The sequence below is a fragment of the Pelobates fuscus genome, chromosome 7 (genome assembly GCF_036172605.1).
Source record: "Pelobates fuscus isolate aPelFus1 chromosome 7, aPelFus1.pri, whole genome shotgun sequence".
NCBI lineage: Eukaryota > Metazoa > Chordata > Amphibia > Anura > Pelobatidae > Pelobates > Pelobates fuscus.
This window is the reverse complement of record NC_086323.1, coordinates 9946170-9965969: the sequence shown is the minus strand read 5'-3', so window position 1 is coordinate 9965969 and position 19800 is coordinate 9946170. Positions and strand designations below refer to the sequence as shown.

The window sequence follows — 19800 nt, the reverse complement described above, 5'->3', positions numbered from 1 at the left end:
AATCACCCAGATCGGTTCAGGGGTTCCGGAATTTCCTGGAAGTCTTATTTTTGCCCCTCCGTGCACATGGTCCCATGCCCAAAACGGTTCCATACACTCAACGGCAAAACACTGAGGGACAATTTAAGATGTCCGCCGCCACATGTTTGAGTCTGTTCCAGTTAAAAGTCCAAGGGGCAGAAACAGTACTTTTGAACATGGGTTATCACAGGGCCCATAGTCCCAGGATAGGAGGCTGGCAAACAGGCCCCTTCAAAAACCAGTGGCGAAGTTGCTTTTGTCACACATTGTATTAACTATCCACAGACTTCAGGTGGAAGGGGTTTTTGGTCCCAATTTTTTCCCCACCTTAACCTGTTTGGTTATATATATTCTTGTAACAATCTGTTCTAAAAAATGACTTTTTATTTTGAGTCTTCTCCGGTAGAGCATCATGGGAAATGTGGTCCTAAACAAGTGCAGTGCCAAAAATATCCATCTTCGGTGTCTATAGGCAGGGGAGGGCTGGCAGCGTTAGGCCTGGGGGGCAAATCCAGTCAAGTGGCCCATCGCAACAAGAGGAGAGTAAAAACACGTTTCCATGTGATTGAAAGGGGGGGCAGTCACCTAAACAGACACACTCACTGACAGGCACACACACTTGCTGATTTGACACACACTAACAAACTCACTGACAGGCACACGCACACTCACTGACAGAAACACAGTTACAGGCATACTAACTCACACAGACACAGACAAACTGGCACACACACAGAGACATACATACTTGCACACACACACACAGACATACTTGCACACACACAGACCTACTGACACACACACACAGACAGACCTACTGACACACACACACAGACAGACCTACTGACACACACAGACAGACCTACTGACACACACAGACAGACCTACTGACACACACACACACAGACCTACTGACACACACACACAGACACAGACATAGTGACACACACACACTTTACACTTTTAAAGACAGTTTCCTACCTTTGCTGGTACCTTTCCTGAGGTCCAGTGTGTTGGCTAGGGTGCTTGGGAGTTGGGGTCTAGCTCTTCTTGCTTTGTATGGGTCACCCGGTGGTCCCCCTTAGTGTGTGGGCCCCAGTTCAACCACAGTACCAGTACCGCGGGCCCATGGGGGGCAACGAGGGGCATAACTGGGGACCACTGGGCCCCTGTGCAAGAATTAAAGTAGGGCCCCCTTGTCACTCTACCTGGTGCATATTTTCACTCCTCGTCACTCCCCACTAAGCAATACACATGGTTGACATGTGTATGGTTTCTTTGTGTGATTGTACTGTTGCTGGGTGAGTGTTACATGTATGTGTGTAGTTGGATGAGTGTGATTGTGTGGGTGTGAGAGCTGGCTGAGTGTGATTGTATTTGTGGCTGTTTGAGAGAGAGACAAAGAAACAGAGAGGGAGATAGAGTGCAGAGAAGACAGATAGGGAGGGAGAGACCGAGACAGAGAGCCAAAGGGAGACAGAGCTACACATGTAAAGAGATGGAGAGACAGAGAGTGACACAAGGAAAGGAGAGCCAGAGACAGCTAGAGAGAGACAAAGAGTGACACAAGGAAAGGAGAGACTGACAGCTAGAAAACCATAGAGAGACAGAGAGTGACACAAGGAAAGGAGAGACTGAGACAGCTATAAAACCATAGAGAGACAGAGAGTGACACAAGGAAAGGAGAGACGGAGACAGCTAGAAAACTATAGAGAGACAGAGAGTGACACAAGGAAAGGAGAGACTGAGACAGCTAGAAAACCATAGAGAGACAGAGAGTGACACAAGGAAAGGAGAGACGGAGACAGCTAGAAAACTATAGAGAGACAGAGAGTGACACAAGGAAAGGAGAGACTGAGACAGCTAGAAAACCATAGAGAGACAGAGAGTGACACAAGGAAAGGAGAGCCAGAGACAGCTAGAAAACCATAGAGAGACAGAGAGTGACACAAGGAAAGGAGAGCCAGAGACAGCTAGAGAGAGACAGAGTAACACAAGGAAAGGAGAGACTGAGACAGCTAGAAAACTAGAGAGACAGAGAGTGACACAAGGAAAGGAGATCTAGAGACAGCTAGAAAGCTATAGAGAGACAGAGAGTGATACAAGGAAAGGAGAGCCTAAGACAGTTAAAAAACTTGAGAGACAGAAAGGAAGTGAGACACACAGAAAGAAGTAGAGCCAGGAAGAGACAGCCTCCTATGTGTGCAGGGAGAGGTGAGGTAGAGTATTTCACTCACCTTGATCCTGTGTGCCACTGCTGCAAGCTGGGACAGGGAATCCTGGGGGCCTGAGGTCTGCTGGGCTTGCTCTGTGCTCCCCTGTGCTGTCTAAGTGCTGGCATCCTGGGAACTGAGGGAGGGGCCTGCAGGCAGGATATGGAGGCAGCTCTGCCAGAACTCCGCCCAGGAAGAGGTGAGGGTAGGCATTGAGTTCCGGTGTGCCTCCGCGGGACACCCAAACAATGAATACAGCGGGACCTCCATCTGCACCCCCCTCTGCCCCTTACTGAGGTTACTGGCCGATCGGCCAATCAGTGAGGTAGGATAATTTCTATTTAGTATATTGCCGAATTAGCGATATACTAAATAGCAGTTTTGCAAGGGGAGCCAGTCCTGCCAGCAGGGGTCTACAGAGCAGCCAGGCCCCCTGGTGTGATGGGCCTGGACGCAGCTCCGACCCGGTAGTTCAGCCACTGGGGGAACTTTTTTTTTTTTTTTTTGGATGTGGGCAGCCCTGGATTTAGGGCGGCCTGGGGGGCAATTGCCACCCTGCCCCCCGGCCCAGCCCGCCCCTGTCTATAGGCCATATCATGAACCAGTCTTCTGTTAGGTCACATCATGTTATACGTTTGATGGAAGCATCAAACATCGAATTGTGGCTTCTACAATAACAAGTACGAAACAGTTGCTCTATTCGGACACTTTGCACCCCAACCCCAGGGCTATAAACTTAGAATATAAAATGTGTGACACCATGAACTGCAGGAAAATAAAAGCTAAATAAAGACTTTCTCTGGGCTTATATTAACTCTGCGTAAAGAAACCTTTACAATTTATAAAAACCATAGTAGGAAATGATTAATACAAAGCGATACACACCAGGGCAGCGGTCACAATGTGCGAAAAGCCTCGGACATTTCCCGGTTTGCATTTTTATTACAATCAGCACCCATCTCTTTTACAAGGTCAAAGTCAGTCACTTAAATAGCGCCTAACACTACTGACTAAAACAGCTAGGAACTGATAAAATGTACAGATCAAAGGAGACAAAATCCCAGTTATAAAAAGTTTTAAAATAAGGAGTTAAAAATTATAGAAATCCTGGGGGGCGGAGCCTAACCTTCAATGGAGTAAGACGTGTGCTTCCCTAGCTCTCCTACCCCGGGCATACAATCAGCATCCATCAGCCTCCACAGAGGTGCATCTCACCCCCAAAACCGACTGAACACCCACAACAACCCCACCACTACACAACCAGATGGGGGGAACTAAAAAAAGAAAAGAATCCACGCCGTCTGTGGCCACAATGTTCCGCGCCAAAGAAGACAAACCGCCATCTTGGGCCCAGAGTCAGGCTGACACGGGCTCAGACTCCGACGAGAGCGGCCGAGAAACCTCAGACACATCTCCACTTACCAAAGATGATCTCCGGAAAATGCTCCGAGAAACATCGGCCGACATCAAGGCCTACACTACCGCGGCGCTTGAAAAGCAAATATCAGGCCTCAAAGAGGACATGGAGGCCCTGGCCTCCCGCACGGGCGCCACGGAACGCCTCATAAAAGAGACCCAGACGCAAACAGCCTCCCAAGGCAAAACTATTGAAAACCTGACGGACAGGGTACACTTTCTGGAAGACGGCCTAGAAGATTTAAACAACAGATCCCGCAGGCAAAATATCCGCATACGGGGCCTACCAGAAACAGTCTTACCAGACGCAATACTGCCGACCGTTACTGCAGTATTCCACTCCCTATTACCGGATACCCCAGAGCAGGACATCTACATTGAGCGGGCACACCGGGCGCTAAGGCCACCGATGTACAACACAAACATCCCCAGAGATATAATCGTGAAGCTCCTACACTTCCCGATAAAAGAAAAACTCATGAATGCAGCCAGAAGTCACCCACCACTATACCAAGGTCAACAGCTACACTTTTATCAAGATTTGGCACCCTCCACATTGCGGAAACGCCGAGAACTAAAACCCCTCACCACCGCACTGCTAGAAACCGGATGGCGCTACATGTGGGGGCACCCCTTTAGACTGACCGTAAAGAAAGGAGAACAAACCTTCACCCTCCATCAGGTCGCGGACATGCCAGACTTCGCAGCACATCTGGGAATCCCCCTGAGATATCCCCCGACGGACCCCATCCGCCCTACCCCTGGAGATAACAGCCGCAAAGACAGACCCCGCATTGCCGCGAACCGCATGCAAGCAAGGCGCAATCCGACACCGGCCTCACAGGACTCTACCCAAACGGACACTTGAACGGCTCCACAAGCAGCCGCCAGCACTACCCTGGCAGACCCAATCAAGGCGGACAGACCCACTCCGCGAACACGGTCCAAGGACACTGTTCCTCTGGTAGTATATTCTACGACAGGTTACACCCCAGTTAAATGTTTTTGATTGTTATTATGGTTTATCACAAATGTTGTAGTCAACCGCCAGACCTTGGCACCTTAGGGCTCTATGCCTGCTCCCCACAAGGCCCAAACCTGCTAGACCCAAACGTACAGTAAAACTCACGAGCGCAGGGGGCAAGGTATAAATCCCACAAACCCCACACCCCGACCGGGAAGAGAGGAGGCCTCCCAACCGCACTAACCACTCGCCCCGGGTCATAACAGGCCGCGAGGCTAAGAAAAAGACTTCCCTGGTCTCCTTAAGCCCAATTTCATCAACCCGACCCCTGCGCAACCCAACTCAGCACCCCGAGTAACGAATCACATTAAGGCCACACACCGGTACCACCGGACGGTCTCTCCTCCCCACTCCCAGCACTTAAAGCAGAGGGCTGAGGGCCCCCCTAGTCCCCTTAAGCCCAACTCTAGCAGACCGACCCATACGCAACCCAACCCGGTACACTAAGAATCGAGGTACACCAAGACCGCAAACCGGACTCAATGGCCAGCTCCTCTCCCTCAGCCCCTGCCACCCTTCTCCCTTTATCTCCCTTTAGCAGTAGACGGGGTTTGGGGGGGGGGGGGAGGGGGGGGGATGGGGGGGGGAAAGTACATACGATAGAGGCCCACAGAATTTGCAAGGCCTCCTAACCAGACCGAACCGATCTGACACGATCACAGAGCACCTAAGGGGAATCGTAGGTTCCCACACGTGGAAGCTACTCCACAAACGTTATGTCTGTTATGTAAAACTTGTCTCACCCTGAAGCACTTCTTATGTATATATTTATGTTTGGAAAACGTACAACACAATCTACTGTTTATATTATGCACAGTATACATAGGACTGTTTTGAGTTACTCTGCACATGGGGGCAATACCAGTCAGCTATATACAACACCCCACCGGATGACACACCACCCATTGCCCCTCAGACAACATGGCACCACTCCGCCTATGTTTATACATCTAACCCCCTGAAATCAACAAGCATTCCACCAACCCCACAGGGACACTATATCCTGACTAACAGACAATTAGAGACATGCAACTAAGACTGCACACCCCGCCCCCACACACACCCCTGCCCCTCAGCAAAACCACACCAGACTCCCGAACCGTTGAGAAGAGACCGCAAGCCTTGCCTGAGCAACCAAGACTACCCACTCAATGACAAGCAAACAATCACGTACCTTGCACCCACTGGAACCTGCAAGTACTCAGACCCATGCACTATAGCCACCACATCACCACACAAACAACAACCCCTACATCACCCTCCCAAAACACCGCGATAAGCACACGCAACCAAGGAACCACACTCACACCCGACAGGGGACAGAACCACACACACCATAAACAAGAAAAACACCCTCACAGCCTCACTACCCACTAGACGAACATCAACCACCCACATCTCAATAACACACACACCGATCAGCTGAACCCCCGACATATCCACGCTCACGCAAAACAAGACAAAACACTGGAACATTAGACACCCACTCTTAAACCACCTTACTCGAGATGCACCATCGGAGACAATACAAAAAACCCGGGGACAGAGAGGGAGAGGCGAAGTACCGACCCACCTCCTACCTCAAAACCCCAACCAACCGTTCACCACCGGAACCACCCGACCACTAAGCCACTACAAGCACACCCGAACCCTCCATAGCACACAACCAACAAATACCCACCCGCGCAAACCCAACCGCCCACACGACGCCTGGCAACCCGATAGTAAGACCAGGACCCAACAAACCCCCTAGCCTCAGTCCCACCCGGGACACCCGACACCCACACACCCCCCCCCCCCCCCATACCGCCACCCCTCACCAATCCCCCCCCCCGAACTCTCGCCCCCCCCAGTTTACCAAGGAGCACGCACACACCCATAACGCACACAACAGAAACCAAACAAAACACACAACAAACACAACGCAGCGACCCCCAGCATGCCAGCCACATTGACCTGCCTATCAATAAATTGCAAAGGGCTAAACAACCCGGCCAAACGTCACCAACTTATGAGATGGGCAAACAGATCTAAGGCGGACGTCCTCCTCCTCCAGGAGACGCACTACACCGAAGCCAAACAGTTCCCTCTCCTAAGCCGACATTACCGAATCAATCATTTCGCCAGCTCCCCTCACGACAAACATAACGGAGTAGCTATCGTCATACGAAAATCGTGCCCACTCGCCATCCAACGCACAATAGCAGACCCACAAGGCCGATACCTCACAGTCACAGGCAAAATAGGCACACACTCGTACGCCTTCACCTCCGTATATGCCCCAAATGTACCCTCTAGCACATTCTGGCAAACATTACAAGCGCACTTAGCCCTTTTTCCTTCCCACCACTCCATACTTGGAGGGGACTTTAACGCCACCCCATCACCCTCAGTAGACAGACACCGCACGCGCACGCACACCCAACACAAACAACCAACGGCCAAAGCCGACAAACTGCTCTCAGCATTCATCTCACGCACCCACCTACTAGACGCCTGGAGATCACAACACCCAACATCCCTGGACTACACCTTCTTTTCACACCCACACCACTCATACTCCCGTATCGATCTCTTCCTCATCTCCCCAGCATTAGCACCGCAAGTCCACACCACATCCATAGGTCCCATTACATGGTCTGACCACGCAGAAATAACGCTCACAATCAGATTGCCATGCACAGTCAGACCATGGTCTTGGAGACTAAATCCCCACCTGCTGCACAACCCACGAATCAGACAAGAGGTAGACAGAGCCCTCACAGAATACTTTCAACTAAACACAAACGCGGACACTTCGGAAGGGACACTTTGGGCAGCCCATAAGGCGGTAATCAGGGGAGTCCTAATAAACCAGGCGACGATCCACAAAAAACAACAGATTGCACACCTAGAAAGCGCACTTAAAACCCTCAGAACCCTCGAAGCAAAACACAAAATCGACCCAACGCAGGAGCTAACCGAACAAATTAAAAAATGCCAAACAAACATCAAAACACATATGGCAAAAGACTCCACAAAAGCCTTGCTATGGTCAAAGCAACTCTTTTATGATAAAGCCAACAAAGCCGACACCCTACTCGCACGAAAACTCAAACAGAGATCCGAAAACAAACAGATACACAAGATACGCACCCCAGACGGGTCAGTCACAGAAGCCCCAAACGAAATCGCCAGCGTCTTCCAAAAATACTACGAGGCTCTATACGACCACTCACCGGAAGCACGCCACAACCCAACACCTATCGAAACACTCACAGAACGCTACCTCAACCACGTAACACTACCCACCCTTAACGAAGAAACAGCACAATCGCTGGCCAACCCCATATTAACAGTAGAAATTGCACGGGCCATAAAAGCCCTGAAACCCAACAAGAGCCCGGGCCCGGACGGATTTACCGGGCTCTACTACAAAACGTACGCCCCCACCCTAATCCCACACCTATGCAACCTGTACAATGCTATATTAAACGGCGACCCCCTACCAAAAGACATGCTACAAGCCAACATCTGCCTCCTCCCAAAACCCAACAAATCTCATTTAGAACCAGGACATTACCGACCGATCTCCCTCCTCAACGTTGACATAAAACTGTTCACCAAAATCCTCGCCGACCGACTGAACCCCCTCATACCCAAACTAATACATCCAGACCAAGTAGGCTTCATACCGGCACGACAGGCCAGCGACAACACGCGACGGACGTACGACCTCATATGGACGGCACAGACTAGACACATACCAACCCTCTTTCTATCACTAGACGCAGAAAAAGCCTTCGACAGACTGTTATGGCCCTTCCTATTCGCCACCCTACTCAAATTCGGATTCCCACAAACATTTATAACCGCCCTACAAGTATTATACGCCACCCCGCAAGCCCATCTCCTACTACCATTAACACACCCCCCTTCCTTCACAATATATAACGGCACACGCCAGGGATGCCCCCTATCCCCACTCCTCTTCGCGCTCTCCCTAGAACCACTCTTGCAATCACTCAGATCAGACGAAAGCATACAAGGACTGAAAATCCGCGAGGAAGAATATAAAACGGCTGCATACGCAGATGACCTACTCATTACAATAACAGAACCAATAACATCCCTCCCACCACTTCTTCAAGCCCTAGAGACCTACGCTAAAGTATCTGGATACAAACTAAACATTGACAAGACCGAAGTCCTGGCCATCCATTTAGACACCCCCACTATAACAGCCATACGCCTAACCTGCCCCTTTGACTTCACACCCACACACATCAAATACCTAGGTATTGCCATACCAACGGACCTCTCACGCAGCTACGAACTAAACTACACCCCCACGATCCAAAAAATCAAACAAGACATAGACAAATGGCAAAACATGTCGATATCATGGCTGGGCAGGCTAACATCGATTAAGATGAACGTCCTACCAAGACTTTTATACTTATTCCAAACCCTACCAATCCCAATCAACCACGCAGATTTTAAACAACTACAAACTACCATCGATAAATTCATCTGGGCCAACAGACGTACCAGGATCAAAAGACAGACCCTATACGTCCCCAACAAAGCAGGGGGTCTAGGCCTCCCACATCTCATCCATTATTATCAGGCAGCCCAGCTAACACAAGCACAACACTGGCACGCCCCCAGCGGCACCAAGCGATGGGTAGACCTAGAGCACGATATCTTTGGTAGAGACTTCCCCTCACTGTATATTTGGCTCCCCAGAACAGCCAGACCCCACCTACCCCAAACATCACCTGCAATCCTCAACACAATCAAAATATGGGACAAAGTAACCCCAAAAAGCGGCTTGACTTCGCAACCCTCACCACTGACACCGATACTTCGCAACACACATTTCCCACCCGGCATGACACCGAAAGACTTCGCCCGCTTCGAAGAAAACGACCTCACACGACTACACCACTTCTACAGAAACCGACAACCGATACCATTCGCAGACCTTCCACAAACCACACCATTCCGCACCTTTGACATGTTCCGCCACCTACAACTCAGAAGCTTCCTAGAAACACCAACAATTACACAGGCCGGCACAAAACCACTCACGCCCTTTGAGAAACACTGCCTACAAAATCCAACGCATAAAGGACAAATCTCCCAGCTATACACTCACATAATCCAAAACGTTAAAGACGGCGCACTCACATACGTGTCGGCTTGGGAGAGGGATATAGGGCAGGCCGAGGACCCATCAGACTGGGCAAACATATGGGAGGCCACAGCCTCCATATCCATATGTGTAAATCACAAGGAACAAGCGTACAAGACGTTATTAAGATGGTACGTCACCCCTTTAAAACTGAAACAGATGGGCAGGTCAAGCACTGACCTATGCTGGAAAGGCTGCGGACACAGAGGCACTTACATACACATGTGGTGGGACTGTGTCCACACCACACAAATATGGAACCAAATAGAAACAATGGTCTCACAGATCCTCCACACAGACATCCCACATGACCCATGGATATGGCTCCTATCCAAACCCATGGCCAACACACCAAGGTCCCACAACAAACTGATAGCCAAAATCGCACTCGCCACCAGAAGAGCCATCGCCGAAAAATGGGGCAGCCCAGACACACCCACACTGGACACAGTGAAGAGAAAAATAAAGGACACAATTAAAATGGACGAATTGTCCGCACTGATCCACGACACAACTAAAAATTTCAAAAAAATATGGGACCCGTGGTTCTATGCATTCCCATTAACGACCTAGCCAACAACCAACACTAACATAACACAACACCTCACAAACCCAACAACCACACACACCCTAAGACCAGAACCCTATCCCTCCCATCCCCTCCCCTGAACCTGGAGACCATCCACACACTCCCCCATACCCCCCCCCACACTCCCCCACAATCCAAGCAGCTGCACGGACCGAAACCAGATGCCAACCCAAGGATAAAGGACCCACATACCCAGGAGACAGCTCCACATTGGACACCTAGGGCACACACGAACACCTACCAATGCTCAACTGAACACCGACACACCAAAGATTCGCACCCCACACCACACTACACACAACACCAGAAAGCCACCCGACCTGCACTCAAACCGACACCCTACGACAGCCAACGAACTACTTAAAGCACGAAGAACATCTGACATGGACCAGAACGACATGAATAATTACCCACACCGACCCCCCCCCTCACACGAGGGGAGCCCGAACCCCAACGAACCGATCCGACCACCTCTGTAAGCAAACACGAGGGGCACAACAAAACCTCCAAGAAACCATACCATAAACTGAACCCCTCAGTCTCAAATACGCTACCCAGACCACTAGAACAAGTCACACTACAAGAGACTTGAACATTCACTAGGACAAAATAGCCGACAACGAACAAAACAGAGCTACTGTCCATATGTATAAACCAACGAAATGCCTATATGTAAACAAACTGTATAGCATGTACTTTTCCCTAACCAATTTCTAACCCCCCCGTTTCCATTCTGTACCCTTGCAACCCTATCAAAATACACAAAGCTGATAAGAATGTACACCGAAATGATGTATTGATTTGCTCTGTTCGCAAACTGTTAAAAATACTCGTTTGTTATGTGCAATGTGTATTTTAAACCTTGAACCTCCCATTTTCTTTTCTGTACCCCCACCCCATAAAACAAAAAATCTTTCAAAATAAAGAATTTATAAAAAAATTATAGAAATCCTTCAATATGTATATGTGCCAAAGCTTTACTCTCTATAAAGTCATATTTAAGAAGACATAAAACAAACGTGTACATCAGAACGATTAGTCGGTGAATATAATTCATTATTTGGAAGTTGTTATCCATGCCATGGGGTATGTGCTTCCTGCAGCTCCCTATACCACTTCTAGGATAGGCGCCAAGTGAATGCCACCTGATCACCCTGACAGCTGGCATGGGTACCTGATGAGTCTGTGAGCAGACAGGGCATAATTAGGCAATGGATGCACATAGATATGCTTGTACACTCTCACATCAACACACACAGTTACAAACAAACTGAATCACACACACACAGACACACATATACACAGTTACAAACACACACACACACACACACAGTCATACATACAGAAAGTCATTCACACACAGTCACACAAACACAGAGTCACACACACACACACTGAATCACACACACAGAGTCACACACACACACACACACATATACACAGTCACAAACACACATTCAATCACACACACACACACACACACAGTCACATATGCCCAGTCATACACACAGTCATACATACAGAAAGTCATTCACACAGTCACACAAACACAGAGTCACACACACACACTGAATCACACACATAGAGTCACACACACACATGCACAGAGTCACACACACTGTAACAAACACACACACACAGTCATGCATACACACAGAGTCACACACACACGTGCAATGCCAATCATGCCTTTATCAAAGTAAATAAATAAACCACTAAAAATGTAAACATGGCACAGTGTGCTGTCCTTGTGGTTAGCATCCCACGTAGTGGGGTAAGAAGGATGATAAGGTGCTTGGATTAGCACATATTTATTTGGGTGTGTACCATCTGTTCCACCCTTTCTGAGCCTTGCCGTCAGCATAACAAACAGAGAACCAGGTTCTGCAGTGTTGATTTACTGCGGCCCCGCCTGACCTTTCATGAATTGGGATTTTGGGCGTTATGTAGAATTTCTGATAGAAATACTAGCAAAATATACTCTATGAAACAGTTTCAGAGTGTGGGACTCATGCTTTTACATTGTACATGCAAGGAGAGTAGAATACCTACTAACCGTGCACCTTACCTTGGGTTCAGCCCTGAACCTCTGCAGGACCGAGCCAAACCTGCACCCCGATCAGACAGGTTACAGGCAGCCCGAAAAGTAACAAGCAGCCCTGATAAAACAGACATTAAATAAAAAATACTATATAATTCATGCTTAAAAGAAAAATAGATACAGCAAACCAGGGACAAACAGTGTGGGCAACGATGATAAATCTGATTAGATTGGCTGGGAAAAAATTCAGACAGGTAGCCCTGTGACTACCTCTTCTCCTAGGCCACGATCGTAATTCTGATTAGGTGGCTGGGAATAGGATTCAGACAGGTAGCCCTGTGACTACTTCTTCTCCTTGGCTATGATGATAAATCTGATTAGATGGCCGGGAAGGGGATTCAGACAGGTAGCCCTGTGACTACCTATTCTCCTAGGCTATGATGATAAATCTGATTAGATGGCCGGGAAGGGGATTCAGACAGGTAGCCCTGTGACTACCTCTTCTCCTTGGCTACGATGATAAATCTGATTAGATTGTCCGGGAAGGGGATTCAGCCAGGTAGCCCTGTGGCTACCTCTTCTACTTGGCAACGATGATAAATCTGATAATATGGCCGGGAAGGGGATTCAGACAGGTAGCCCTGTGACTACCTATTCTCCTAGGCTATGATGATAAATCTGATTAGATGGCCGATATGAGGAATTGAAGACGTGCCAGATGTGTGCTTGGCGTTATTAATTCTGGAAGAGCTGTGTTTCTAATCAGATGTGGAAGGCCTGCAATGAGGCGTACAAGTGGTGTGTCTGTTAGCTATACCCTGTATCAGCCAACATGGATCAGCCCAAGCCGAGTTTCCCACGATGCTGCAAAATGCGGCTCAGTCCTTGTTTACACTGAGGCTGTGAATTGCTGAGTCTCTAAGCATTGGACACAATGAGTGTTTATTTCTGCCCAAGTCTCTATTAATACTGGTGTTTCTATAGAAGCCATACGGATTACCAGCAGGAGAATGTGAGTTTAACCCTTCAACTGATAGAATGGCAGCCGGAGACAGACATGACAACATATTGCGTTTAGATATGGCGGGCTCAGATTGCTGACGGATGTGTAATCTAACAACACTTCCAATGGAAGGGAAACTCACACAGAGACAGCTCCGCTGATTGGGGAAGGATGTCGTATTGGTTGCCAATGTATGATTTGTGGGACAGTCACCAACGTTATACCTGAGATGGACTTTAATAATCACAATATTTCAAAAATTATTTTTCAGTCAAGCCAGACCAGACACAGCATCCATCCAGGGCCTGATATTTGGGCTAGAAGTGGAATTCTGAAATCTGTCTGTCTGTCTGTCTGTCTCTCTCACTACTTATACGAACAATTTTAAACAATCCATCCATGCTTTGCCCTCTTATTGAGTGAAGAGGTTAAAAAGCCTTTTTTAATGTTAGCTCTTCCAAGCCGGTCAATGTACAGTTGTTGTTTTCATCACAAATCCCTTTAATTTATGTAATTATAGGCTTTATAACGAAAGGGTGGGGATGCAATTAACCCAACCAAACCAAACCACACAAAAAGAAAATATTTATGTAGTTTCTTGACTTTGAAGCATTCTATTTACCGGCGATACGGTTGCAAATATAGCGTGCCGAGGCAACGGTTCACAAGCAACCTGACCCAGTGAAATTCAGTTATTTCCATAGTGAGCTTAGTTTAAAGGATATTCATTTTATGATGGTGGGTTCCGATTAATCAAACAGCTGTAATTAATCGTCAATTGTCAAGTGACGCTTGTGTAAATGAGCAGGAAAAACTGTTAATGCAATTATTGACGCTATGTTCGTGCCAAGTTTACTAAATTGCTGAATAAAATGAATGTTTAATTAAAAGCCACGCCCTTTACGGCAAAATGGGTCACATCGTTAACGAGCGTGGTGACTTCTAGTAAAACAGCTTCCTGGCATTAAATATAAATTGATCTTCGTTTATACTTCTATTTCTGTCTTTTTTCTATAGACCCTTACACGGGATCTGTGAATATCCAATATAGTTATCCCTCTGTGCACGCATTGACGATTAGCATGGGGGAGATAAATTGGAGAGAAACAAGAGATTCCGGCCTAACAATACCCGAGGAGAGGAATATTAATAACACAAATTAGCAGGTCACAGAATTTTCTAGCAGTTAATATACCTACACGGCAATATCAGTAATAAGCAGCCTCCAGTCTGAGAGGTGACAATTAATAAATCTACATTAATTAAATCCGAGCAGTTTGCGGTGTCACTAACGGTGTGATCCACGCAGCTACAGCATCTTTCATTTTCTACCATCGGCCGGAAATGAATTACGGATGGAGCCCGCGCTGTGTAATAGGCCGGTGCTTTTTTAGACAATAATGACAACTCTCAGTTCAATACATGTTGTTCTAGTTTTGCCAAGTGTTTTACAACATGTATCTAGACAGAAACCAATACCAGATCCGGAGCCAGCTACTAAAGGAGATTTTCATGTCAGTAATGATGACATGACAGTACCTAGTCCAACAGACTACATCAACAAATGTCTGGTGACAGTCTCCTATGATTGATATTAGACCGGCAGGAACAGTAATAGAGGATAAAAGACTCCGTGCTGTCTCAGCCTCCAGTGTCTGTGTGTGAGGCCGGACAGGAAATGGAAGGGATCACTTCCCATCTGCTCACTTACAGCCTCTCACACAGGAAATGTCTAGCACCCTCTGTAATTGTTACTGCAGCTCTACCATCAATCATTTCAGTCAAACCCACAGGCCTGTACCCGTAACCCCCCTTTCCCTCTAACCCTACATTTATTTCCATCACTAAACAAACTATTTGGTGCTGATGTTTGGGGGGCCAATATCCCATCCGATTACTCCTTGGCTCTTTCTGTAACAGCTATATGACGTACAGAGAACCAGGAACTTCAGCAGGCTTAATGTAAAAATGTTTTTTTTATTTTTAAATATAATAAAAACAAACTAAGGCCCTACGTGGTTCCTCCCATTCTGGACTTCCTCAGGGTGCAATGTTAAAAGGCGTATACATGGGCTATTTGTATTGTATATGCTCTTTAAATGGACACTATAGTCACCTGAACAACTTTAACTTAATGAAGCAGTTTTGGTGTATAGAACATGCCCCTGCAGCCTCACTGCTCAATCCTCTGCCATTTAGGAGTTAAATCCCTTTGTTTATGAACCCTAGTCACACCTCCCTGCATGTGACTTGCACAGCCTTCCATAAACACTTCCTGTAAAGAGAGCCCTATTTAGGCTTTCTTTATTACAAGTTCTGTTTAATTAAGATTTTCTTATCCCCTGCTATGTTAATAGCTTGCTAGACCCTGCAAGAGCCTCCTGTATGTGATTAAAGTTCAATTTAGAGATTGAGATACAATTATTTAAGGTAAATTACATCTGTTTGAAAGTGAAACCAGTTGTTTTTTTCATGCAGGCTCTGTCAATCATAGCCAGGGGAGGTGTGGCTAGGGCTGCATAAACAGAAACAAAGTGATTTAACCCCTTCAGGACCGCTGACGGTTCAGGACCGTCAGCGGTAAAACGTGCGTTTGGACCGCTGACGGTCCTGAACCGTCATAACGGTTTTGGGCTACTTACCTGATCGCCGTCGGTCCCACGGCGGCGATCAGCTCTCCTCCCGGTCCAGGGGGACTGCCTGTCTGCCCGGGCAGTCCCCCCTCGGCAGATCAGGACCCCACGGCCATGTGATCACTCGATCACATGACCGCAATAGGGGTCTTTGTATCTGCCTGCAGGGGGACTGTCTGTGCTGACAGGCAGTCTCCCTGCAAGTGTAAAATCATAAAATAAAGTAAAAAAAAAAAACAATCAGTGTAAAAAAAATTATAATATGTGTATATATATGATATATATACATGTATTATATCTATATATATAATATATGTATATGTATCATATATATAATGTCACACTAAGTGTATTTTTATATTTATATATACGTATATTAATATAAAAATACACTTATATTTAAATTACACACGAATATATACAATATATATAATAACTATATATATGGTATATATATATTATTATAAAATACAAATAATATGTTAATAAAAATAAATAACAAAAAATAAAAATAATTTTTAATAATTAAAAAAAAATTATATATATATATTCAATTTTATTCTAACAGTATTTTGATATTGATATATATATATATTTATATCAAAATACACTTAGAATGTAATGATATATATATCTATGTATAAATAAATAAATAAAAATAATACGAAATATACATATGTCCACATACAAAATTACATTATTAATTTCATAAATATACACGTAGACGTCAAATATATAAATATGTATATATATTAAAATTCTACGTGCATATTTATGTAATATTTTTACCTAATTAAGTAATTTTAATGATTGCAATTTGAGGGACCTGCCTGCCAACCCAGGCCAAAAGTCCAGATAATTTAATTTGCTAGCACTGTGCTTAACCCTGTAACTTTCTATGACACCCTAAATCCTGTACATGGGGGTACTGTTTTACTCGGGAGACTTCGCTGAACACAAATATTAGTGTTTCAAAACAGTAAAACATATCACAGCGATGATATTGTCAGTGAAAGTGAAGTTTTTTGCATTTTTCACACACAAACAGCTCTTTCACTGAGGATATTATTGCTGTGATATATTTTACTGTTCTGATACACTAATATTTGTGTTCAGCGAAGTCTCCTGAGTATAACAGTACCCCACATGTAGAGGTTTTATAGTGTTTGTGAAAGTTACAGGGTCAAATATAAGGCTTGATTTTTTTTATTGAAATTTGTCAGATTGGTTAGGTTGCCTTTGACAGCGTATGGTAGCCAAGGAATGAGAATTAGCCCCATGATGGCATACCATTTACAAAAGAAGACAACCCAAGGTATTGCAAATGGGGTATGTTCAGCCTTTTTTAGTAGCCACTTAGTCACAAACACCGGCCAAAGTTAGCGGTTTTTGCATTTTTAACACACAAACAAATATAAATGCTAACTTTGGCCAGTGTTTGTGACTAGGTGGCTACTAAAAAAGACTGGACATACCCCATTGTAAATACCCTGGGTTGTCTACTTTAAAAAATATGTACATGTTAGGTGTGTTTCGGGGATTTATGACAGATAACGGTGTAACAATGTCACTATTGATACATTTAAAATATATATATATTGAAACAGCAATTTCCTACTTGTATTTATAGGCCTATAACTTGCAAAAAAAAGCAATAAAGCATGTAAACACTGGGTGTTTTTAAACTCGGGACAAAATTTTGAATCTATTTAGCAGTTTTTTTCATTAGCTTTTGTAGATAAGTAAAAGATTTTTCAAGTAAAAGTCCAAAAACATGTTTTTTTTTTTTATTTTTCACCATATTTCATTATTTTTTTTAAATACAATATATGACATAATATAAATACTGGTATGTAAAGAAAGCCCTTCTTGTCTTGAAAAAAACAATATATAACTTGTATGGGAACCGTAAATGAGAGAGCGGAAAATTACAGCTAAACACAAACACCACAAAAGTGTTAAAACTGCTCTGGTCCTTAACGTACAAACATCGCAAAAACAGGCCGGTCCTGAAGGGGTTAACTCCTAAATGACAGTGAATTGAGCAGTGAGACTGCAGGGGAATGATCTACACACTAAAACTGCTTTATTTAGCTAAAGTAATTTAGGTGACTATAGTGTTCTTTTAATATCGGCGATATACGGTGTCTATACTAAATCTGACACTATACGGTGTCTATACTAAATCTGACACTATACGGTGTCTATACTAAATCTGACACTATACGGTGTATATACTAAATCTGACACTATACGGTGTATATACTAAATCTGACACTATACGGTGTATATACTAAATCTGACACTATACGGTGTATATACTAAATCTGACACTATACGGTGTATATACTAAATCTGTCGCTATACTGTGTATATACTAAATCTGACGCTATACAGTGTATATACTAAATCTGACACTATACGGTGTATATACTAAATCTGACACTATACGGTGTATATACTAAATCTGACACTATACGGTGTATATACTAAATCTGAAACTATACGGTGTATATACTAAATCTGACACTATACTGTGTATATACTAAATCTGACACTATACTGTGTATATACTAAATCTGACACTATACTGTGTATATACTAAATCTGACACTATACTGTGTATATACTAAATCTGACACTATACGGTGTATATACTAAATCTGACACTATACGGTGTATATACTAAATCTGACACTATGCGGTGTATATACTAAATCTGACACTATACGGTGTATATACTAAATCTGACACTATACGGTGTATATACTAAATCTGACACTATACGGTGTATATACTAAATCTGGCACTATACTGTGTATATACTAAATCTGACACTATACTGTGTATATACTAAATCTGACACTATACTGTGTATATACTAAATCTGACACTATACTGTGTATATACTAAATCTGACACTATACGGTGTATATACTAAATCTGACACTATACGGTGTATATACTAAATCTGACACTATAATGTGTATATACTAAATCTGGCACTATACTGTGTATATACTAAATCTGACACTATACTGTGTATATACTAAATCTGACACTATACGGTGTATATACTAAATCTGACACTATACTGTGTATATACTAAATCTGACACTATACTGTGTATATACTAAATCTGACACTATACTGTGTATATACTAAATCTGACACTATACGGTGTATATACTAAATCTGACACTATACGGTGTATATACTAAATCTGACACTATACGGTGTATATACTAAATCTGACACTATACGGTGTATATACTAAATCTGACACTATACGGTGTATATACTAAATCTGACACTATACGGTGTATATACTAAATCTGACACTATACGGTGTATATACTAAATCTGACACTATACTGTGTATATACTAAATCTGACACTATACTGTGTATATACTAAATCTGACACTATACTGTGTATATACTAAATCTGACACTATACGGTGTATATACTAAATCTGACACTATACTGTGTATATACTAAATCTGACACTATACTGTGTATATACTAAATCTGACACTATACGGTGTATATACTAAATCTGACACTATACTGTGTATATACTAAATCTGACACTATACGGTGTATATACTAAATCTGACACTATACTGTGTATATACTAAATCTGACACTATACGGTGTATATACTAAATCTGACACTATACG

The 19800-nt window shown here is 44.6% G+C and overlaps 2 protein-coding genes across 11 annotated transcripts in view; both read right to left on the bottom strand.

Moving 5' to 3' along the window:
• Nucleotides 1-19800, bottom strand: part of PTPRF (protein tyrosine phosphatase receptor type F) — a 965824-nt gene that overhangs the window by 107523 nt on the left and 838501 nt on the right. The gene's annotated exons all lie outside the window — the stretch shown is intronic.
• The window catches only part of KDM4A (lysine demethylase 4A), a 374420-nt gene that overhangs the window by 161564 nt on the left and 193056 nt on the right, over nt 1-19800 (bottom strand). The window lies entirely within an intron of this gene.